Here is a 26,603-nt window from a genome sequence, read left to right as displayed (position 1 = left end):
TATTTCTGTTTCTCACATTTTCACACAAAAATGCAGCCACAAATCATGTGGTGCAGTACAGCAAAGACAAAGAAGCATGTAAACACTTAAGTTTGAAGTATAATTATAATCTGGATGTTACAAAATCAACACTGGTGTCCAGGTGTTAAAGGATATCTAAATGCATACATACTAAACCCAGGACTCAGGATATATTCTTATATATAGAAATAATGAAGAAAGTCATTACATTAGAATAGTTTTCTATGTATCTGTTTTTGCCTTGCTGATATTTTTTAATATAATTTTTAGGTTGTTGTTTGGGTTGTGTCACAGGTTCAAGAACATTCACCAGCCAAGTCTTTAAAAACTTTCCCTGAGGGAATTGATATTGCACCCCCTACTCTTCTTCGATCTGTTGATATACGTGAGAGCATGTGTGCATTTGGCAAGGCAAAGTCTTTGATTACAAAACTGCTTTCTTCTCTGTTTTCTGTGCAGATGAATCTTTCTCGGTACTAATGACAAAATGAGGTTAACGTTGAATCTCAAAGATGATGCGTTACATCCCAGTGGACATGCTTTAGTCCTTTTTTGTGCTACAGGAACGATGCAGACAAGCAGAAGTGATTGTATTCTGTGTCAACACGATGTGACTGCAGCCCTGCCAATGTTTGTGGCAATAGATGGACCATGCTGCCATGGGAAATCAACTCTATTAGTGTCAACACAGACGACTGAAATGGCTATTGTGAGGTAGGATTGTGCATGGTGGAAATGACTGCAAGTGCATGGGTGTCTGTCTGGATCTTTAATGTATCTTTACATGTTTCTACCTCTTTTCCTTTCTTTTCTGATGATCATTAGAATTGATGTGGTGTATCTTTAGAATGATTACAAAAAATCTGCAAATATATAGAAAACCCATTTAAGATGCCCTACCAAAACAACAAATTGGGGTAATTATTTTGCAGTACACTTACAGAAGTGCATGTCAAGCAGGCAAGATCAAAAGATAAATTCAGATTTATAAACTGTGTATGAAGTATTAGTGGTTACTGAACTACTATTTTGAAGTATTTGCTATTTTGATATGACTGTATACAGTAGACAGCACATTTGAAACTTTGGAGTTATCAGCTAATGATATTGCTACCTAGCTTGGTCACCTTGAGCCTCCATTTCACTCCTTATTTGCTCAGATTACTTCTCATTATTGGACGTCCAGCTATGGATCCCTACCCGGTTCTCCACGTGTTTGGTCACACACGGTGCCCTGGCTCAAGGTCCCATCCATGACCCACTCATCTCTGCAGTAATTATTCATCTTCTATATAACTACAGTCCTTACTATATTTTTTTGTCAGTCATATAAAGCTGTCATGTTAAATGTCAAATGTATGCAAACAATTGTTAACAATCTGCTAGGCAAACCAGCATCTGGCAGTAGTGCTCTTGCATTCATTTCCATGGGGGTCAAAATGACATCTAGGTATAAGTGGTCATAATTTATGTTTTTCTTTTGAACCCACACACCCCAAAATTTTGTATTTAAGGCTATTTCAGGAAAACTAATGAAAAATGAAATGACAGGTTTTCATTTTAACAGAGTTAATTTGATTTTAAAAATGCCAACTTGGGGTTGTACAAAACACTGTTTCCAGGGATCAGTATACACAAAAGATTAATTGAACTTGTTTTTTTTTTTTAATCTAAATGTCCTTTGTTTGTTTAGCGTGCAACTTTAAGTGGTATTACTACTTATTTAATGATTGTTTTGAAATTAATATACAAATTACTCGCTTATACGTACCTTACTGTCAGTTAATATGTCTTTCCGAAACCTACACAGTAGGATACATAGGATATATTACTTAGCACTACATCTTAAAGAGCAGTGTCTCTCCCATAGCAGCTGTCTTGTTGCGTAAGTAGAATCCACTAGTGGTGTGTGATACTTCAAATTTTGGTATCGATCCGATACCAAGTAGATTAAGAGCAGTATTACCGATACCAATACCAACACTTTTAACCTATATAGGGAGCTTATGTAGGGGAGAGCAGTGTGTCATGATTTATTAGCTGAATCATCGTACATTTGCCATATTCTGAACACATTTTAATAAACACCAACACAACAGTGTTGTGATATGGTCAACTACAATGGTCCCTTGCTATAACGCGGTTCACCTTTCGGAGCCTCGCTGTTTCACTTATTTTTTTGTGTGTGCAATTTTGCATGCTTACTTTTGTGTTCTGCATCCTGATTGAATGTAGACCATTGTCAATCAATCTCCTTCGTGCTGCGTCTCCTGTACAGTACAGAATGCGTTCAGCTTGTCAAATTTACATAAATCTTCAATCGCTCGCAGTGTGACTCTGAAGTGCTGTACTGTATGTTTGTAAGTTTTCTCCCCAACAAACACAACAATGTAGACGAAACATTTTGCACCATCAAAGGCACCTGTGGTAGCACACAAAAGGCAGAGGATGCTAACCATCGCACAAAAAGTTGGACTTCCTGACAGGCTAAAGGAAGGTAGAATTTACTGTATTTTTCAGACCAGAAGGCACATCGGATTACAAGGCGCATTAAGCGAAACAGTCAGATAAGTCAAAGTTTACTCATTCTTCTTGCTTCCTCTATTTCCATGCCATTGATTCAATAATGTTGAATTCTCTGGCAGCTGCTCATGTTCTGGACTTGAAACCAGAGTTTGATCTTTGGTTTCATTCTACAATACTGGACTTAAACAAGAGAGAAAAGTGAGAAAATATTCATGCCTGTCTGAGAAGAGTGTATAAAGTGTGTATTATGGGTGTTTTACAGCCTTATTCTTAGTTAGCGTATTGTCTGTCTTGTCTTAATGTTGGTTTAAAATGGAGCACTGTAACAAAAAATAATTTCCCCCAGGGATCAATAAAGTATTCTGATTCTGATTCTGATTAAAACATCCATAATAATTGTAAAAAAAAATAAAGCTGACTACTTCACGGATTTTACCTATCACGGGTTACTTTTAGAACGTAACTCCCGTGATGAAGGTGGGAACACTGTACCCACAATGTGTTTTTTACTCACAATGATATGGTAAGACACTTTAGCTTTCTTGTATATTGATACTGTGTTTTTTAGAGACCTGAAATGTAAATTTGCCTGTCTTTAAAGGACTTTGGGTCACCTTCTGTTGTTTAAATGTGCTATAAATACGTCATCTGACGATACGTTTTTCATTTCAAAAACAAAAAAAAGACAAAAAAAGGTATCTAACGCATTTCAGTGGGATACAGTGGGGGTTAGGCTTATTGGTGATTCTAAATTTAAAGTGCCCATAGACGTGAATGTGAGTGTGAATGATTGGCTGTCTCTCCAGGTTGTACCCTGCCTCTCGCCCTAAGACAGCTGGGATAGGCTCCAGCCCCCCCGCACACCCATACATACTAGGCTTATCCGGTTGCGTTAGTATCGATCCAATGCTGATACCAGTGTTGGTATCGATACTATTGATATTTGTATCGATTTTTCCACCTCTAGAATCCAGAATGTAACATCAAATTTTGTTGCTGCTGCATTTAATTGACTTTCACTATGTTTTTCTCTGTGAGACTCCATTTTAACCATGAAATCCAGTTGGAGTTGTTAGTAAATTCAATGATCGATGCATCCATTTGCTTCCGCTTATCCTTTTTCAGGGTTGCGGGGGGCGCTGGAGCCTATCCCAGCTGTCTTAGGGCAAGAGGCAGGGTACACCCTGGACAGGTCGACTATGGGACTTGCCATGAGAATCCCTGACTTTTAATAATAGGTTATTCAATAATAATTCCCAGTGGTACACAGTGATACATAACTCCTACTGCATTCATTAAGGCTGTATTTTTTTTTAATGTGTTGTAATGCTTTGGATTTTATTTGCTTTTCACAATAAACAAGCTTTGTGGTCCAGTGGTTAACGCTGTTACCTCACTTCAACAAGGTCCTTTGTTAAAATCCACAGCCTGTCCAGGAGTTTCTGTGTGGAGTTCGTTTTTCCATGTTTGTGTGGGTTCTCTCTGGGTAACTTGGTTTCCTCCCACAATCCAAAGACATGCAGATATTGGGGGTAGGTTAATTGGTTATTCTAAATTGCCCAAAGGTGTGATTGTTAGCACTGTGACAGACTGGTTCCCCCTCCTTGTCAGCATCCCTGGCTTTTTATTAACACTATTCATGTGCAGCTCAGTTTTTAAAACCTTACCATGCAACTACAGGCAATGAGCTCACGGTTTGCCAGACACCAAATATTACCTTTTTTCTAACAAATAGCATGGTAGCGACAAATCAAAAACTGTTTCATAGACAGATGTATATCAAATTAAGCTAAACAGCACAAGTAGACTACTTAAAGGGGACATGAAACCTACATATATAAACACTAATTTACATCATGGATCCCTGCTCTCAAAAACTAACATAGATGTAACTCTGTCTATGAAACTGGACTTAAGAAAAGAGTGCTTAAAGTTAAAGTTTAAAAAACATGTTTAGCGCCATCTTCTATCAGTATGGAATGTGACATCATGTGGTTGGTTGGTTAGCTGGTTGCGGATAATAGACTTAGATTAGCTTATGTTAGCTAAATAGTTACAGAATCGATAACAGTTTAAGGGGATCACATTTGTATGGAAGAGGATTAGGGCCACTGGACCAACAAGCCAGAGCTTTTCCTCAGCAGGCCAGGTGTACTGAGTCGTGCAATCAGCTGGTAAAGCAGATATTGGCAAGATGCAATTTGTGCCATATATATATATATATATGTTATATACTAGTTCATGTACTATAGTAAATGTGTACGGGTGATCGCCAGTCATTCGGTCGCTGAAATTATCCATGAAACTAGCTAAAGTTAACGTGTAATTCTTTATAGCTTGTAGATTAAACAAAATTGTTTTACCTGGATATGATTATCTCTGAGTCTGAGGTACAAAACAGCTGTGGTAAGGGCGGGAATAGATCGAAGGCGAGACTGTCTAATTTCAGAGCCATTCACTTCTGGCTTACAGGCCACTTTTGGTCAAAGACCCGGCTCTTCAAAGGATGCAGACTCTGAATTTGGACACAGCCTCAGTCTCCCTATGTCCATCGCCGTGTCTTCCTCATGTGTCCTCCCCTGTTTGTTTCCCTTGTAATCTCCAAGTTTCCTAGTTTCGTGTTCACTGTCCCTAGTTTTCTCCTCACTGAGTTTTTTGTATTTTTGAGAATCAGCATTACAATCCTGCTACAGAGTCCTGCCATTGGGTCCTACTTTGCCTGCCACACAGCTGAACCTGACAGGTGCTTTTATTAATTATAAATCACATAGAGAAGAATAGCATTTTATTTCTAATAGTGATAATCATGATAATTACCAGCAGTAAGTAGCAAAAATGAATCTAAGCAATCAATTATAATCTTATGAACAGCTTAGATGAAAGCCCAAAAACACACAAAAATGCTACTAAGACTGAACCAGATGTTCGTTCAATGAAAGAGACATTTTCTGAATACCAGTCTGTATTTTTATTTGATAGCTTTTGACGACCTTTGATTTAGTTCTTATGTAGACATCTTTAGGCATACAAATAGATGATTAAATAAAGCTGAAGAATATTTAATGTTCTTTGAATATTAGAGATATGTACTTTAAAAAGCTAAATGCATTAATAATTAATAATGACAGTCTGATATAACTGATATGAGTAGGTACGTTATAGAAGAAGTAATAGCTTTTTAAAAGAATTTCATTGACCTTTTATATTTCCTTATTATCAACTAGTCTTCAGTCCTCTGGCCCAAAATGCCATTTTGTTACAAAACTATTGAAAACACATTAAAATGATTGAATTTTCCCTACATTAGAATTAATATATATTAAAATGTAATCTACCCAGTTGTTTTAGTGCTATGTTAGGTCTATAGTTATATATAGGCTTAAAGTGCAGACCATTAGCAAAAATGTTGCAGAATGGAGCAAAACCCATTTTCTTTCAGTACAGTTCTGTATAGTTCAGAAATGCATGTATATATATATATATATATATATATATATATATATATATATATATATATATATATATATATGTGTGTGTGTGTGTGTGTGTGTGTGTGTGTGTGGTATAATATATACTATATTAGTAAGCAATTGGGTACAAAAGGTCCTCAACACAGTAAAGTAATGGTAATGATGAAAAAAAGGCAATCGTTTCACAGTAAGGCTTCATATTATGTTTGTTTTTGAGTTGGGTAGTTATTTGATTTGTTAAATGTGAATTGGATTGTTATTAGGCTGTCTTTTTAATGGTCTATAAAAGTCTGGAAGATTCAAAGCCAGGATCTAGTGTGTAAAGAAAAAGACATTACATAACACTGTATTTCAGCTTCACTTGTGAAGGTCAAGATTTAAATCCCACTGCTTACACCTTTGGACTTAACTAGTTTCAGCTGGCCTGGGTAATCCAAATGAAAATCTATGGTTTGTAGGTACTGAAGTACAATGCCGGTTCATTGTTACAGCAATGTTTGTGGTTTGCTTGGTGAGTATACTATGTGTTAAACATTTGTGTACTGTTAAACATTAGTTAAGCACAAGAATGTTCAAGAAAGATTAATGAAATGGCAATGAGATGTTGTGGGACCATCAAAGGAAAAAGACAATAATAATAATAATACTGTCTGTACTACTAGGGGGCAGTAGTGAGTCACTTTAAAGGTTTAAAGTCAACAAAAAAAACATAAAAAGAGCAAAAGGGAAAGTAACCTCTTATAATATGAGAGGTAATAAAATGGTGAAATAACCTAAAACTTGGTCAAAGCCAACATCCCCAAAAAGAATTTGACAGAGCAAAACAAGAACAACCAATGATCAAATGACTTGATATATGACTTGGACAGGCAACCAACTTTGACAGGACAGAATTTAGCTCAAGTCCCTTTGGTACTCTCTTGAAAAAAACAAAACAAAATGAATCACCACTTTTTAGTTTAAGAGACATGAGGGATACTTCTGGTCTGCATAGGCCTATCTGCATAGCATCCTCATCAGTCTTGCTGGTTGCAGAAGCACTAAACTATTGAATTCTGAATACTTAAACTGTTCCTTGAAGTACATTAGTAAAACTGAAGAGGCACAGTGAGTATTGCTGACACTGGATAACATGATGAAAAGAAGTAAAACATTTTCTCCACAAACATAAAATGTCCATTTTACTTGCTGTCAATGCCATTGAGTTACTTGAGGTTAACTTAAGGTAGCAGAGTCTTTAGCAACATATTTTTGAACACTTAACCTTCCGTAGTGTCACACACACATGGTTCAGTTGCATTGCGTTCTGGTTCCGATGAAGCTGCTGAAGCAGTCACACGATAATGCTGGTTATTCCACCAGAAATGCTGAGGGTTGTCAAGGGTAGTGTCGTGGATGAGAGGAGGAGGACCCAAACGCTGGACTCACAGGCAGGTAGGTGAAGGTGGATGTTTATTGCCGAAGGAGTGAGCAAACAGTACAGAGGGAGGAAATGGCTGGCTGACTGAATGAATGAATGAACTAAGGACTGACTGACTGACTGACTGGACATACAGACGACATCAGACATACATCATTAACATCAATGACACGACAGAGAACTGGTGAAACCGAGGAACTTAAATACACAGGTGGATGATGACAATGATTGGAAACAGGTGAGTACAGGGCTGAACATAATCTGACTAATGACACGGGAGACAAGCTGACACGGGAAAAAACAGGAAGTGAGAACATTAATGTGGCGAACCAAACTGAACATGAACAAACTGAAATCACTGGGTCAACGACCCAGGAACCCTGACAGTACCCCCCCCTCCAAAGGCCGGCACCCGACGGCCAAAAGAGAAAGAAAAAAAACCAGAACAGGGCGGGCGGAGGGGGCCCAGGACGGAGGGACGGAGTCCACACCAAGACAGTTCAGGTGGGCGCCCCCGTGGCCGAGACGAGACAGTTCAGGTGGGCGTCCACGCGGCCCGTGGCCGAGACGAGACAGTTCAGGGGGCCGACCGTGCGGACGGCAACGGCGACAGCACCGGTCCGGGGGCCGACCGCGCGGAAGGCGACGGCGGCGACGTGGACACAGTTCGGGGGGCCGACCGCGCGGAAGGCGACGGCGGCGACGTGGACACAGTTCGGGGGGCCGGCCGCGCGGAAGGCGACGGCGGCCACTCAGGCGAAGAGGGTCCGTGGGCCGCCCACGACGGCGATGGCGCCCGGCCAGTGGCTCAGCCAGCGGTCTAGAAAATGGCCGTTTAGCTCCAAACCCAAACGAGGCTGAAGGCTCTGAGGCTGCAGCAGACGAAGGCTCTGAGGCTGCAGCAGACGAAGGCTCTGAGGCTGCAGCAGACGAAGGCTCTGAGGCTGCAGCAGACGAAGGCTCTGAGGCTGCCGCAGACGAAGGCTCTGAGGCTGCCGCAGACGAAGGCTCTGAGGCTGCCGCAGACGAAGGCTCTGAGGCTGCCGCAGACGAAGGCTCTGAGGCTGCCGCAGACGAAGGCTCTGAGGCTGAGGCCGGGCCGGGCGTGGGTGCAGCTGAGGCCGGGCCGGGCGTGGGTGCAGCTGAGGCCGGGCCGGGCGATGCAGGCGCGGAGGCCTCTGGCCGGAGACAGGCAGGGCCAGTAGGCGCGGAGGCCCCTGGCTGAGGAGCGGCCGGGCCAGCGGGTGCGGAAACCCCTGGCTGAGGAGCGGCCGGGCCAGCGGGTGCGGAAACCCCTGGCTGAGGAGCAGGAAGGCTCACAGCTGGCTCTGGGTGCTGTGGCTGCAGGTCCGGGAACTGGACGGGATGGTGGACAGGTGACTGGGAAACAGGAGGCGACTGGACTACAGGGCACTGGGCGGCAGACTGGACTACAGAAGAGTGGAGGACAGGTGGAGACTGAGCTACAGGTGACTGGAGGACAGGTGGAGACTGAGCTACAGGTGACTGGAGGACAGGTGGAGACTGAGCTACAGGTGACTGGAGGACAGGTGGAGACTGGACAGCAGGTGAGGGAACCGATTGGACTAAGGAGACTGACGGATAAACAGAGGCCGGTGAGGCTAATGGCTGAGCTAAAGAGTGAGCTAGCGACGGAGATAACATTACGGCTTGGGCTCGTAAGGCTGGTGCCTGGGCAGGGGACAGTTCAGCTAGTCTAACCAGTGATACTGCGAGGGCGTGAAAAGCTGGATCAGGAGGTGGATGAAAGGGTGAAGTAGTAGGTGGACCAGTTAGCTCTTCCAAGCCTCCAGGGAGGTCAAGCTGGGTTCTGGCTGCCCTCAGCCTGGGCGCTGGGACAGGCACAGAAGGTGGCTGGACACCAGTCACCCCCACCCGAGAAACAGGAGCGGGTGTGGAGGTAGACTGGGTCGCAGCTGCCCTCCTCCTGGGAGCTGGCACTGGAGTGGGTGTAGGCTGACTGATAGGAGTGGAAATAACGACTGGGTGAGCGACACTGACAGGTCTATCGGGTTGTATTCTGGTCTTTCTGCCACCACTATTTACAGTTTTTGACTGAACAGTCTTTGGGGAGCCAGAGCAGAAAAAATCTTCCCAGTCCACATCATCCTCAAGGAGGGAAACTCCCCATGAATCAGAAAAGAGTCTGTTGTGTGTTTTAAGTGGATAATCAGATGAGGGGTGTGGAAAACAGTCACTGGAACTCACCACCGGGAGTTGCTGAACAGAGTCCGTTTTATGGCGGCGTGTGCGCCGCTTTCCCCGGGAAGAGGAAGCGGGCCGGGTAAACGGCTGAGCCTCTGGCGCGGTAGCCTCCGCTGAGCAGAGATGGGAGGTGTAGCCGCCGTGCCGTGGCGAGGCGGAAAGGCTGGAGAGTGAAAAGGCTGGCGGGCGAGCGAGGAGCGAAGCGGCGGGAGAGCGAGCGGCCGAAGCTTGGGCTGTGACGCCCACTCTCCGCGGCGAATGCTCCGGTGCAGCTGAGGCAGCAGGTGGGGGAACGTGGCGTCTCCGAGGCCCGCCCAGAGCCAGGCGAGTCCCCTCGAAGACGTGCTCTCTCTCCGCGAAGAGCCGCTGTTTTCCCCGAAGCCCCTCCGTCCAGCGAAGGAGCGCTGCCTCCTGCCGCTCGAAAAGTTCAGGGTCCGCTGGGTCCACAACGCGGGGTCGTGAGAGGAGGAGGACCCAAACGCTGGACTCACAGGCAGGTAGGTGAAGGTGGATGTTTATTGCCGAAGGAGTGAGCAAACAGTACAGAGGGAGGAAATGGCTGGCTGACTGAATGAATGAATGAACTAAGGACTGACTGACTGACTGACTGACTGACTGGACATACAGACGACATCAGACATACATCATTAACATCAATGACACGACAGAGAACTGGTGAAACCGAGGAACTTAAATACACAGGTGGATGATGACAATGATTGGAAACAGGTGAGTACAGGGCTGAACATAATCTGACTAATGACACGGGAGACAAGCTGACACGGGAAAAAACAGGAAGTGAGAACATTAATGTGGCGAACCAAACTGAACATGAACAAACTGAAATCACTGGGTCAACGACCCAGGAACCCTGACAAGGGTGTTTTAACTGTCCCAGAAGCATCACAAAAAGCATAAAAACATTATAACTATTTTTCAGTGAGCCTCTGTCATAGCATTAGATAGTCAGACACAGGAACAGCACACGAAATCTGGCTAATTTAAAGACATGATAAGAGCCAGAGGGTACATTCAGTCAATGAGTAAATAAATCTGAAAGGCAGTTTAATACAAAATAATATCAAGTAAGTTAGTTTTTTATATGCTCAAGCCTGGCACTTCTTGTAGCTGATGCCACAGAGACAGTTAAGATATTTGTTTTCCTTCTTATCCTTTTCATGTGTTCATGCTGCAAATATCAATAAAATTGCAATTGTGGTACTTTAGCATCTAGCTAGTTCTCCAAAAGTTGATTCTGTTTGTCCAGAAAACGCTACGTCCAAATGAACAAAATCAACTTTTGGAGATTTACTTACCTGGATGATTGAGAATGCATCAAGACCAATCTAACTAGTTCTACCAAAGAGGAGTGAACATAAACTGTGGCAAATGAAAAAGAGTGGGAACTTTACAAATACTATCTCAGTTTTTGTACTTCCCAGGGAGAAAAATGAAAAATATGATATGGACAAAAGATTTAAGAAAAAAAGAGCCAGGCGAGGAAGAGGAGAGATTATATTCAAAGGTGATTATTTTCTCTGTATTATCGTAGGGTTTTTACCTTACAATATAAAGCACCTTGACTTTTTGTGATTTGGTGCTAAATTGAATTGAATTGAAAGGTATTACTGCTCTGCCCATGACGCTGGATAAACTGGAAATAGGACTCTTATAATTCTCTCTTGTAATTCATGTTAGTCAAATAGTACGTCTGTACACGGTGTGTTTTCGGGTCATTTTATTTTGTGAAATGAATCGTCAACAAATGAAATCAGTGTTTTGTGTTATTCAAAGGTTATCTAAAGTTTATAAGTTAAGTCTAGTTTTAAATATGATATACTTTTTCACCTTTATAAATTTTGCAACAGCAAAGGTAGTGCTTGAGGTATAAATTCTAGAGGAAACAAAATTTTTAAAACCTTATTTTTGGGCAGTTTTTCACAGATTTGATTGGATTTCCCCATGATGCCCCAAATCCCACTTTAACCCCTGCTAAGGACAACGCAAAACCATATATACAATACAACTTCACAGATTCCCAACCAGTATGTTCTCAGGGTTAGAATTATTATGTCATCACGGTACTAGTCAACACTGAATTTGACCCAAATACGTTAAAGTATTTCACGACCCCAGCATCACCAGCATCGGTGGTATTTGCAGCAATTATTTAGAGAAACCCCACAGGAAGAACCATCTGTAGCTGATTTCAATTTCTACACGCACACACGGGGGGTTGTGTGCCTCAAAATCTTTAATTGAGATGGATTGGGTCATCCAATTAACCCTAACACACTTGGTTGTCCTTTGTGCATTTCAAGCCTTTGCTTTGGGGCATTGTCACAAATCTTTAAGTCAACACAGAACCACACCTGTCCTTACTGTTTTTATAAAGTTTAATTGGGTTGAGCTCTTCCTCAGTCTAAAGACCCCCAGCACCTCCACCCTCCCCTGCGTGCATGTCACAACAGACAGTTTTTTTTTTCTATTCTATCTTTTCACAGTGTTGTCATCAGAAAGCCTGCATTAAAATGTAAAGGTATATTATAACAAGGAAGCACTGTTATTTGAATCACATTTATCTGCACAGAGATGTACAAGAAGGTCAGGTTCAAGTTTATATTTTTATTTGCCGATTTTAAATAAAAGATTTTATCAGCGTTATCCGTGATGCCCAACAAGATTACGATGTGCTGTTGATTTATTATGTGCAGCGGTTTATATTCTCATCTTGTCTAATGTGAAGTTAATGAAATTCAGGTTTATGTTTGGGTCAGATGTCCTGTGCAGATATGTTTTTCTTTTTGTTTTGTTTTTTAAATGTAGCATGCAAATGATTCCTTAACAGACCTCATTCTTAAATCTGAGCAGGCTCAATTTTACTGCTAACAAGCTAAAGAAAGAAAGGCCTTTATCCTGACCTGAAAATTCTTAACAATGGAGCAGCAAGCAATTGTCTTGGGAGATTCATTGGAGTGAATGGCAACATGTAAATAAAACAAAACCCAAGAAAAAAATAACCACTCTAAAAAAAAAAAAGGAAGTCTGAATTAAATTTAAGTCATCACGTATCCATTTTGCTTGAATTATAGATAATAAGACCTGCCATATTTAATTGTTTAGGGGAAGTAGAGCAGGCTCATCTTTTGGGGCAATTTAATTTGAAACGCAGTTCTTCAAGGCAGGGAGAGCAGCCAGAAGTCATGCAGAGAAAATGGTCTTAATTGTTTAATCCATATCAGTTAAACACCATATGGGAGAAATTACAGGTGCTGTGTGGCGGGATAAACACTACAACCAAACAAATGTCTATGGGGCAGTCTACACTAGTTTGTGTCTTTTAAGATCAATTTGTCTCAGCTCTTCCCCCTTAGACCAGCTACTTTACAGTATGTGCATGAATAAAAGCAAAACATTCCAGCTTTAAAGCCTCTGCTAACTGCTCAAAGTTATTTTAAAAGAACCTTTCAAGCGGGCGATCCAAAAAAACATGTTGTTTGGCTTTGCTATTATTTTATCAAAGTCTCCAAAATAACATGCATGGAAAGTAGCCAAGATATTAAGTTCAATTTTTAACAGCAACTTATGTTAGAAAATATTAAAAAGTATTAAATAATAGATCAGTACTACTCTAGTTACTTTCTAACTGGAATTGCTTTATTAAAAAAAAAAACCCAACATATTACGGGATACTATTGGGACTTCAGTGACATCAGTGGGAAATCAGTGGTAGCTTTCAGTAGACATTTATTCCTTAAACACAATTAATTTTTAAATTGGTATTTTATTTTATTTTTTTTAATGTAATTCTTTGTGTCAGTGTGTGTTGTAAGGGCGGGGGTTACTTGTCTTATGGACGGGTCACAATTACCATACAATTAATCAAACTATAATTAAAGTCAGTGGCTTAATTGTAACACAAAACCTCAATTTCCTAAAGGAATTAGATCAATGTCATTTTATAGTAGATGAAGTATCTCAATAATGTACTCTGTGAAACTCCTAGGGTCCTAGACGCTGGTCATTTTCCTTTTGTATAATTCAGTAGATTCCATCTCTCTATGTATATTTGCATGTCATATATACTTTGTTGCTAGTGCTTCAGTGATCTGGAAACAGTTTGTTTGCTACTCAATGTTCTTCCTTTGTGTGAGCATCTCTTCAAGAAGAAGAAGTTGCAAGAATAAAATAAGCATGAATGTGTGAATAGGGACAATAACTCTCTGGGAACTGGGCTCGAATACTGTCTGCTGGTGGACTGCTGAAAAAGGCATGGTTTCAAATAGGGGAACTTTCACCATCTATGATAAAAGGGCAAACAAAAAGTATACAACAACAAGCATAGTCTTGGGAAATTATGCTGCTGAGGGGTGTTGAAGGAATAGGACAGAATGTAAGCATGATGTGGTTTTATGTCAGTGTATTTGACAAGTGATCATAACAGCAAAAAAACAAAAACATCCTCACAGACTAAGCCCACATGTTTCCACCATGTGCACTATGATTTGAAGTTATGTTAGCATGGATATGGTTCATACTTGGATACTTTTAGTCATTTTACATTCGGTTGAATGAAAATAACAGACACAATTTTAAACAATAAATTTTAAGCACATGGCTTTCACAAACAATGATGTATACTATATATGAGAATATTAAACTGAATAATAATGATTCCTTGGTTTACTTTGCTTTTTTTCCTCCTCGAAATGGGCTTTTGCTTTACACTGGCAATCCTGCAAAGGTCACAGGCATCAAGAAAATAGAAGGAATGAGCCAAGAGGATTTCAAGTTGTATTAATGAGGACCCTCTTGGCCAGCACTCGTCTTAGAGGTCATGCCATCACCTAAAATGATAAAGATTTATTGTGGGGAGGCAAGGCTGGTCAAAGCGTTCTCTTATCTTGTGGCTCTGCCTTTTACAGCAACAACCACTGTCAAGAGTCTCACATGGATGAAAGACTTGGCTACTCTCCATCACTGTTGCAAACCTCCAGAAATATTCCAGCATTGGTAAATAATTCATCCCCCATATTTTGTACCCTTTGAGAATTTTTGAGGAGGTGCGAGTACATTATGCTACGCTCCCTACACTTGGAGACCCTAATCAAAAAAGGTGGCACATAAAAAGTTAGCCGGGGGTTGAGATTATATCAGGGTCACGTTGAAAGATTTGCTGTTTTACATATGAAAATATGTTCTGTTTGTATCGACTTCATGTATTAAAATAAAAAGCTGAACTATGATACAAAAATGTATGCTTAACAGTAAGAACTCTAATCTTGAATCCTAATTTAACATCACAACATGACCTAAAAAAGTATGGGAAGAGACCTTAAGCACTGAGTTAATATCAAATATGTACTGATATGAAATATTTGCAGAATTATATATAGAAATTTATTTATTTATTTGTTTCTTTTTGAGGCATCATAAATGCAATTTTCTGGATAAAACATGATTTGTTTTTAATTTTGAGCATCCTACAATTACTATGAAATTACAATTTTAGTATTGGACTGTAAACTCCAAACTATGCATGTTGGAGCAACCGTGGCCCTGACAGTTGATATACCAACAGATATGATCACAAAACTACTTGTGGTGGCAGCCGTTTTATTTAGTGTAGAAATAGGTTGAATTAGTGAGTGCTTCCTTTTTCTTTGGAATTTAATAGTTTTGTTGTTTTGGATAAACAGTAGAAATAGTTAACTTACTTCCAACTTGCTGTTGGACTTTATCATAACCTTGGACACAATAAGGTGTGTTTACATTATTCACTTATATGTGATGGAGAGATAAGCCCAAAGGCTTTCCCACAACTAATCTATTTAAAACAATATTAATGTTCAGCCTTTCTTACTGTACATCTTAAAAAAAGGTAAATATTCTTGTAGGACGAACAAAATTCTCTACGGACAAAATCAAAATATCAAACGTCTTAATAATTATATGATCGTCTCTGCTTTCCCCATGAGATACTTTCAATTATGGTTTTGAATGAAGGATTCCATTCAAGTGACACTATTGCTTTTTAATGATTGAACTGCTTTTCAGAAAATACTTTGGTCAACAAGGGAGGCTCTAGAAACCACATAAAACAAACCAAAAAGTATTAAGGGATTTTTTTTTTCTCCCCCTCACACTAATGCCAGTAATGAGTAGGCCTCGTGACTCAAAAAGATATTTGGCTCTAACATCTTTGTTGTGTCTTCTCCCCAACTCTATTTGTATTGGAAATAGAGTTCAGAAGCAACGAGCAGCCATTGCAGGCCACACCACCCGCTAAATGTTTAACTTTCCTAAAGGAGTCATTCAAAACAAGAACAGGAACTTGTCTATTGGGAAATACCTCCGGATTAGGGGGGCTGAAAGATTGAAAAAGTAATTTGAAAAATAATGGGCTTTTTAATGACTAAACCTATGGGACACCCAGATGTGCTCTTTGTTAATTTTCACTAGTGTAATGTAAAATTCCAACTGCTTAATTACTCTAGGACACACAAAGCAACTGGTTTTTAACAAAGCAATTATGGGAACAGCTTCCACTACATTGCACTGCAGCTTCCATTCTCCACCAGCTTCTTCCTTGATGAAGCCCTAGTTTTTGGGCACAAAGTTATCAATCTTTTCATGTTTTAAGCAATGCCGGAATTTTTTTCCTTTTTTTTCCTTCTTTGCTCTTGAGGCCTTAGATCATTTTAATATGGCCTAATTCTCTATCAGAATAAAGTAATTTAATAAGTGTTTCATAAATAATACCATATTTATCACTGTGTCCAGCTTTCCTCAACTTTCCTGTGGTGTATGCTACATTTTGAAATTATTTGTCGATTTTCAGAACATATTGAAAAAAAATCTTAATAAAATAACTAATATAATTTCTATATATTACTGTGCTTAAACCACCCCTAATTTCATTATATTTTCCTAACTAACGTAGCTTTGTAGAAATGCAAACATACATAGGAATACATTATAAGTATAAAAAGGAAAAACATTTTGTAGAATTTTTACAAGCTTGAAAGTCAATATTTTACTGCATTTGCAGTGTTTGGGATTGTTCAAAATGAATCGGATGTTTTCCAAATTGTATTGCGTAGTTTATCAAAATCTGATGGCACTTTTATCCTTTCATAATTTGATCACAACATCATGCACTGAAATGCTGCCCCAAGCCATGACAGACTCTCCACTGTGTTTTACAGATAGCTATAAACACTCATTACTGTACCTCTTTTTTTTTTCACGTCTTTTGCACATATTGATGACAATTTAGATTCTTACAGAGTAGATTCAGACCTGTTGCCACTGATTTTCAGTGAAGTTCTCATGTCATTTGGCATACCACAGCCTTTTCTCCCCATGCCCCTTCCCTAAGAAGGGTTTCTTGGCAGCCACCCTTCCACTGAAAACATCAATGTTTTAGTGAAAAGTAGATAGATCAGCTGGATGCCGAGATCCAGAGCTCTGAGGTCATGTATCAGGTCTTGATTGTTTTTTCTTACTATTACGTAAGGACATGACTTTCAGATACTGCTTATCACCTGAAAATATCTCAACCCATAGAGGCAAAATAGAAAGAAGTTGAGCTTTTTTGCTACTTCTGTGGTCTCTCTTGCTTCAAGAATACAATATTAATAAATGGCTTTTGACTTTTTTTTAATAGATCAATAAAGAAAACTCTACCCATGCAGCATTAACCGCCCCACCCCCAACCAATCCCCTTAGGGAGTAGCTGAGGAACAGCTGTTGGTAAATATCATTATAATAGTGCATGCTTTATTGTTTCTTTAATGGTGAAACATCAGATGTCCTGGCTCAAAACGCATTAACATTTAGAACAATCAATATAAGTTGTACATTTTACGAGAGACATTTGCAAGCTGATAGAGGAACTTGCGAGGATGCCTGAGGTGTCATTCATTAAGGGACGCTGTAAAGATCACTGTGATTTGTTAGCTTTTAAAGGGAATGTGATCTTTCTGTAGACTTATCATGTTTTTTAAATCAGGCTTTCATTACTTGGGGTAGCATATACAATGTAGAACAGTAGATGAAGGGCATTTTATGCAAACACATCGACAAAGTCACAGTATCCTGAGTTTGTGTTTGTTATAAAGTTATAGTATTTAGAAATTCATACGGTGAACAATCAAGAGCCAGTAGATTTATATTCAAATAGCAGCAGCATCAATGAAATTAAAATTAAATTACCATCCCTTTGTTTTACATCAATAGGAATGTCAGTGTAACCTTTTTAATAAATTATAGTAAAAGGTGCAGCACTTTCAGTGACAGATGATTGCATTTTCATTTTTTTCTGTATCTAATTTCCATTTGTAAAAATACAATATGTTCACCCAGTTCCCCAGAACATAAAAGTAATAGAAGGCACAAAAGAGAGAGAAAGAAAAAAAATAAAAGATTCAACCCACCTCAACTCCAGACCAATTTCAAAAATTAAAATTGTGCCTTTGAGGTGCAAATGCTCTAACAATATTCTTCATGTTGGATCTAAATTGCTAATGTACACACTATATAAGCCCTGTGTGTCCCTTTCAAGACCGAGTATCTTGGAGACACGAATCTGATGGCGCTGGTGTTGATCAAAGGGCCCATGTCACTCGCCTCCCCAGAGATGGAGGACACATTTAGATGCATTGAAACATATTCTTTTCTTGTGGAATGTTTATATTGTTTAATAACTGCCACTTCGTGCTCCCACCAGAAATCAAGGATAGAGAAACGATAAACAGGATCTGAATAAATCATTAAAAAATATATAGAAAATGTACCTTAGCAACAATATTCAAATAATTATTTGCATTATATTGGAAACAAACAGAACACGCTGCAGACGGAAACAGAAAAAAATCTATTTTCATGCACAGAAACAATCGTTTGGAATTCCATAAGTGTTTCTATGACAGCAAACTACTCCTTTTGATCCCATACAGGGTAGCACCTTGATAGACCAACTATATGGATTAATAGCACTAGTTACAACACAGCCTTAGGCCCCCTGTATCTACGTTAATAGAGCCTATCCATTCCTGTCAGCTACTGGGGACTGATGGAATTGCAGGGGTGGCAGTGTATCCACACAGCAAATCATAGTCCTCAGATATCGGGTGAGCTTTGTGACTGCAATTGACATGTAAAATGAAATTTATTGCGCCGAGCTCTATCATACAAATTTTGATAATTTTTGACTGAAAGGGGCTCACACACACCCAGAAAAATGGAAGTACTTCTCTGTGCAGGTTGCTTGTCTTCATTTTCAGTTAGATGGCCAGCACATGCACACACACACATGCACACACACACATGCACACACACACGCCTTTTGAAGTCCAATCTGCCTGAACGAAGCATTTGTCTCAATGTGCCATTTTTACAAGAACAAGGACTGAGGACAAAGAAAACCTGTGTTCCTGTCATAATCTATCATGCCACAACTGCATACCCTTACAATACAATGTCTTAAGAAAGAAAAGCTGTAAACAACATGAGGCTTAACAGTGATTAACAGCTTCTTCAGCCGCACATATTTTGGCTTGAGCCAGAGGTGGAGAGCTTGCTTTGTACTCTGCATGCCAGGTGGCAATCTGGGCATTTACATTTTAGCTTGACTTAACTTTTGGAACAATATAATTGTCCGTCACAATCCAGATGATGCTATTTTCTATTCTAGTTCTGCGTTCAAATTTGTATGATTGGAACAGCTTCAGTCAAAAGCTAATATGTGGCTGCTTGGCTTTCACTTTCTGTTAGCAGGAAAGAAAACCTGAACGGCGCGTTTGAGTTACATGCTACTATATCAATCACATGACTCCATTCAACACTGATAAACACAATATTTGTGCATCAAAACTTTCATTTACATGCATTTGATTATTATGACGGTTACTGAGAGTCAGTCAATTTTGTTTTCTGATGATAAGATGAGTCAGTATTAATAGAGTTACTGTTATCATTTTGGGGGTTCCTTTCAAGTAATATGAACGATGTGACAATTTTGATCACGGTAAACTAGCTAACTGTGCAAACTGTATCTACAAAAATCCCAATTAAACAGAAACACTTCATTGCTGTTACTGTGTAACATCTTGACAGAAAAAAGAAGGACACCTTGAAAGAAAAAAGCTGAAGACAATATTCACTTCTGTCAAGTTGCATATTTCTCCCTCTACAGCTAATAATGACAAGGTTGCTCTTTGATGCAGGCAAGACAGTTTTTCATTTTCTACTGCCTTCAAATTCGAGGTATTTAATCCTCGCTGGAAATGCCAAGCTTTGAGGATGTTACCCCAACTGTTCTTCAGAGTTCAGTGCCTCAGGAGAGCAGAGCAAATATGAAAAACAAAGTGTTAGAAATTATTTCCTTCTTGTTGTTATGGGTTCAGCTCTTGTTTTCTCAAAAGTTGGAAGCTGGGGCTTCTGCTCACCTCGCAGTGTGAACGTAACTCACATCCACAGCTGGGTGTGAGGAGAATCTAGAATGAGGAGGACCTTCACCCTCTCCGTTGACTGGGGAGTTGCACAGTCAGGGGAAAAGTGTAAGCACGCCAGTGGGTCGCCATCACATATGTTCATACTACCACATACACACAAACAGCTGGTATGTATGCGCTCACATTCACACATCCGCTCACCAAAAGACAAAACAGAAAAATGTCAACTCCTGAACATCGGCAAAGCACAGCAGCCGCAAGAATGGCAAACAGTAGAGGAGAGACTTGCACAAGCCCTTTCACATGCATTCTCCCAAAAAAGCAAGCATGCAGCATTCATTCCACAACAGTCTTATCTACTTTTGAACAATAGTGCACTTTCTCTGTGTGACAAACTTGAGGTTTCCTGCATAGTGTATGAGTACTTAAGAGGCTGAGGGTACAGTGACTGTGAGGATTATCCCAGTACACTGAGAAATGTTTCAAGGCCCTTCCTGAAAATGCCATTCATGTTAAAAGCACGTTAAAAGCCTTACTTCAGCTTGAAGAACCATGTGCACGACAGTTCAGAATTAACAAAGAGAAAATATGTTTTCAAGACTTTCCATGAGCCTTACATCCAACGATACAGTTTATGATAGCTACAATCTTTGCCTCATAGCCAAATTTTGTTTATAATGATCATTTGAAATGAGATCAGTCAGTCTTGTATACCCACTCTAATGGCAAATAAGTCTCTGATTTAACAGTTGTAATTGGTTTCCACTAGGACACAATGTCAGTTTTCTATTCCCAAGTAGCCTGTGTGTACAGTTTCAGGACATGGCTTCTTGTCACAAGTGCAGGCTTGACTGGACAGGGAAGACGATATCCACTGGAGACACAGCAGTTCTTCTGGCACGGCTCTGTCTGTAATGGCCTCCATTCACAGGCTCTTCATGAAAGGTTTTACATGGGAACTCCAAAGGCTAATTGGCCCACGGAGATCAGGCTTATTGTTAGTTCTGCATGGCTTCCAGCAGCCATGGCTGCCATATGAGTGCCTAATCACCACAGGGCTCCACACCTGACTAAACAAAAGAACGCTTTTCTTAATTCTTAAAAAAAGTGTCTCTCATCCCTTTATCTTTCCTCTTCTTGCCCCACCTACTTTCTCCCCTCCCCCTGTCTCTTATGTCTAAGATTATATAACAGGTCAGGAATTACTGTATTAATACCTATGGATTTATTTTTAATTAAACCCACACTATGCATGAATGCTTATATCAATCATGAAATGACTTCGCTAAAAGCCCCAGAGGTCAAAGCTGCTCGTGCACTATGAGAATTGTTAGCACATGAAAACTTTCAAATCAGTTAGTGCTTACTAAGAAACAGAGAAAGTTTCTGTCAACAAAAGCTGTCAATCACCTGTATTTTTATCTTTGCTTTTACAAAATAGTTGTACCAATGGATTGCAGACAGAACTCCCTCATTTCTGTTATACAGAGTTGCATTACCTCTCATCATCTTAGTTGAAACATGATGGTTATTGAAACTGTTTTTCTTACCCTCAGAATCAGACTTGCGTCAAAAACAGTGAAATTCCTTAGAGGTTTAAATTTAAATCCCTGAATGCACAAACGCATAACATGCATAAATATCAAAGGTTTTCAAAAATGTCATTGAGCTTTAATATCCTTGTCTGTCATTTTGATTTGAATACACACCTGATTGCTCCAGGCTGATAAAGCATTAAAGTGCCACGGGGCTCGCATTGTAAAGACACTTAAGCCTGCATGAGCTCTGTTTCTGAATTGGATGGAAGGGTGTTTTGTGTGCTGACGTGCCATTAGAATATTTAAAATTGCTGGCATTTTAAAGGGTAAAAATGAACTTCTTTTTAATATTATGAACCACTGTTGGTTGAACTACCTTAATACATGAGAAGATAGAGTATATAAAGCAAAGTATATGATCTGATTTTTGATCTGATTAGTGTTGGTAAACCACATGCAAGAAGTACTGGTGTTGGCACTACCATGTGAATGAGGATCCTTACTAATTAATAAGACTTTCATTGTTTTCATACCGAATGTTAGTAGATTATAAGACATGCAAGAGACAGGAGTCTTCCTGAGCCGTTAAGTAGCTCATTATAATATGAGGCTCCACTTAGAAAGGATACAGACATCCTAGAGGGAAAGGCATGTTTAGTCCATCTTTAAGTATTGATGACTCACTCACTAACACCATTGATCCATGTATAATTCAATCAGGACTCCTCTGATATTTAATCATTAATTATTCCCAGTGTTCCTTACAAGAAAATCTTAAAGGTGACAAGTAGCAGATAATAGGTAGTTTTTGATATTTTTTTTTCTCAAACTAATGAGAGAGAGAATTAAAGTTTTTGTTTTTTGTTGCTTGCAAAAGGGGAGTAATAAGATATCGTTTTTCACAGGATTTTTTTTTAGTCCTCATTTTGTAAGATGTTTTAGGACAAGACATTATGCTGGTAGAGAAAATCTGAAGGTATAAAAATTCTCGTCATCCTTTTCCATCTCTGTTTGATCTTGTGCTTGTTGGCTTGACTTTTATTAACAGCAGCTGTAGCACTGCTGTGTGGCTTGCTATGAGCAGCCAGGGATTGCAGTTTAAATGAAGACTGTAGAACAGAGAATAGACAGTGAATGGTCAAAACCACCATAGTCTGTGTGCCTCAATTAGATTCAGTCAGACATACAAAGATGAAAAAAAAAACCAAACAGTATGAGACATTCCTCCGCTTTGCTAAGCACAGCTGCCCTGGAAGAAATAATCAGGTGCTGTTGTATAACTCTAGCGTCTAAAATAATCGGATAATGTGGCGATTAATACACAATACTATTTACATTTTTTTCCCCCCCCAAAAAATTTTTTTTTAAGAAGACCTACTACTGAATACTCATCAAGTCCAAATAATTAGTGACCTAATTGGTTTTACTGAACAATAGTGCCAGAAAATTACTTGAACTTGATTTAATGGGAATCTTTAATGAACGACAAAGGGGATTAGTGCAGTTGAAAAACAATGCCTTAAAAATTATATTAAGAAGTGGTTTTTCATCTTAATTGTGCAGTTATATTAATGAGTGGAATGAGTAACCTACATAGAGTGGAGAGCAACACTTTTTTTGGGGGGGGGGGGGGGGTTTCAGAAAATGAGTGTAGTGCTCTCAATAACATTAGTGGCTATATTTTGAAGAAAAATCAATCAATATTGTTATCCTAAACAAAACCAAACTATATTGCAATAGTAACTTTAGTATGCACATGCTGTTGCACTATTAGTGTACTCACTTTTTGAAGAAGATTCAATTTCACAAATTATGAAAAAGTACAAAAAATGATGATAAACAGAAAAGCTGAAAATATCTTTAAGTGCTGAACACAACATAGGCTTCTTATACAACGCAAGAACTACATAGCAGCTTGAAAAACAGGTCAAAACACTATTTATACATTTTCACAATAGTCTGATGCCAAACCAACATGGTGTATTATCAGTTGTGTTTGCCCAGTGCTAAGTACACAGCCAGTGGTCTATCTGATGGGAGCGCATATTCAGTGATTAACTGATCTACCACTGCTGGTGCCCATTTCCTCACAGATGAAAAAGCCTGTTAAACCTATTTCCTCCTTTTAGATAGAATGAAAAATTGTCATTTTTAATAGATAGGCCTATTTTAATCTCCCATATTAATACTTTAGTATGCAGGATATTATTGTTCTATACCAATGACTATAATTAGTTTTGTTTAATAATCTCTGTCAATCCTGAAATTGCTCACTTGCTTGGTTCCACATCTTGCTGGGACGATCATTAATTTTGGAATCTTTATAGCAAAAGGAGACAAAGGTTGACCATGAATAGGTAACAGGCTGAACTTCAAGTAATATTCTAGACATTGAATATGGAGCAAACATATTAGCTGCATCATCATTTTACTTGTTTATTACTTTTTTCATATTATACTTGGCATCCTTAAATGCCAGGCTGTTCAGTATATTTGTCCTTTTTTAAGTCTGTGCATTAAGAAAAAGAAACTGAAAAGCAAACAAAAAGACTAAAGTTACTGTTAGTGGGTTGTCTGAATTCCTTTTGCTGTATGTGATCTATATATCTCAATTCAGTTAGTCTTCAGTGGGGAAAAGCCACAGACCGAAAAAGAAGAGCAAACTTTTTGGATTTGCTCATTTTATTTTTGCTCTTTGGAATCTGCTCATTTTATCATGCATGAATAGTCAGCTGACTGAAACGATAAAGGTTACCGTGTTCATGACCTAAAGAGAAAAAGGTTCAGAAATATATTGAGAAGTTATGCAGCTTGTAAGCTCAACTTTATAACTTATAACACTGTCACTCTTTATTATTTATAATGACATCCAGTCCACATTTGTTACGTTTTTTCTCTTCTTGCGAAATCGTTGGAAATTATTAATGTATTAAGAATAAATGGGGACTTATTTGAAAGTGTTATGAGAAAAGAAGACAAAAAACACAAAATTGTAATATTAAAAGTTACATTTATAGTCATAGTTACATATGAAACCATGACACCAAACATCAGTGACAGGATTAAGATGGAAAAAAAAGGTAATAATGTTGTATAAAGCTGTAGTCATGTACAGGAAGATGACAGGAACAAAATGGTGCACAGAGTTTTTATAGTTTACAGTATACTCTCTGTGTATGCATTAGAACTTTTGCACAATTGCTGCAAACAATTGTAAGCTTAGATCCAAGAGTCCCCAACATTTCCACATGACAGTATTAACACACTTTCTCTGTGTCTTGCAGCCTACCTCTCTCCTCAATGGCAAAGTCAAAATGGCAAAGCCTTCCAATCACATTACTGTATACCCAGGAACATTTAAATGCTAATGTTATAAGCTCACATGCCTAATATGATAAGCTGACAAGCTTATTATAAGCTCTGAAGTTTTAAGAGTTCTTTCCATTAGTTATCACAGGAGGCATAAAATTGCATCGCTGCTCTGTGCCAGAAGGTATGGAGTTAAATTCTCCTGCAGAAGAGATTATTTTGGCAGGCTTCTGACAGCACTATACAGTGGCAGGACTGTACATAATGGTTTGTCAAAAGACAGAGGTGCACAAGAAGTGGCTTGAGCTAGACGTGTATGTCGGTGCAGACATGTTTCTCTTTCTCTTCTGTTTTGTTTTGGACAGTATATATGGCTATATAGAGGATAGCTGCAGATAGTTATAGAGGATGAAAGCTGCACCAGAACTGCATTTTCTTTCTTTCGTTTTTTTTCTCTCTTAAAAAAATCTAAGCGCTGGTAAACTATAAAGATGATCACAATATTCCACATGGACCACAGCACAAATACCTCAACAAATGAAACATGCTATTTTTAGGTCAGTGAATGATAAAGACCCAACATTTAGATGCAATTGAGTCCATACCCACTTTGGCTCAATCTGCAGAATATTCACCTACCCCACACCCAAAACTAAAGTAAAACTAATAATTTCTTAATTTTAAGATAATGTTCACTAAAAATCATAGGTACTATGCATTATAGAAATTGCACTTGGGCTCCTCTGCATGCAGGAATTTCCCAGGACATCTAGCAAACTCAGTTGTCAACATTTGAAAACGATGAAACAATAAAACTTGCAATGAAAAGAAACAAGTCCCGCGAGATGTGTGGAGTCTGAAATGCTGCTAGATTATTAAACATCACACTTTCTTAACTACCGGTACAATATAATACACACTCGGGGCACCTTGAGCTTATGTTTATCAGCGATTCAATGATGCAGGTTAGTTATTGTGTGGTCATCATGCGGTTTTTTTTTTTAGTGAAATCTATCAGGATTCTGGCAAAATCCCGAAACAGTTGCAAAGTCTAGATCTCAAGAGGAAGGCTTGTAATTTCCCATGATTCAATTGAGCCATTTACATTTGGGGTATTTACATTTTAATCAGGTCCTCTGTTCCACAGCAGTCCCATTGATTAACCTTATCATTGGATGATATACTTTAGACACATTATGAACGGCGGGATGTGAACGACCGGCGTGGGCCTTGCTCCATGAACATTTGCCGGTCTCAATTAGTCAGTGATACTGCATCTGAGTAACAGCTGGCAGCTTCTGTCTGTCTAATCTCTCACTGCAGCTGTGCTGGAACAGGCAACATGCTAGCCTAATTAGCCATGCTGTCTCCATGGGAAAATGAAGCCTTGGGGTCCTAGATCAATGTTGCCACCCCTTATTCACTCTCCTCCTCCGCCATGTATAAATAAAAATGCCCAGAGCCTCCCTCACTGAAATACACAATAAAAAGTCATTTATGGAGCTAATTTCCTGCCAACAGTTAACAAATGAAAAACACATTTTACAAATGCACTACGATGCAATAACAAATATGCTGTGATTTAAAAATACAAAACACCATTAACATATGAATGCGTTTTGTATTTACAAAAAAG

This window comes from Astatotilapia calliptera, chromosome 2 (assembly GCF_964374335.1).
Source record: "Astatotilapia calliptera chromosome 2, fAstCal68.1, whole genome shotgun sequence".
Lineage (NCBI taxonomy): Eukaryota > Metazoa > Chordata > Actinopteri > Cichliformes > Cichlidae > Astatotilapia > Astatotilapia calliptera.
This window is presented reverse-complemented; position numbering follows the sequence as displayed.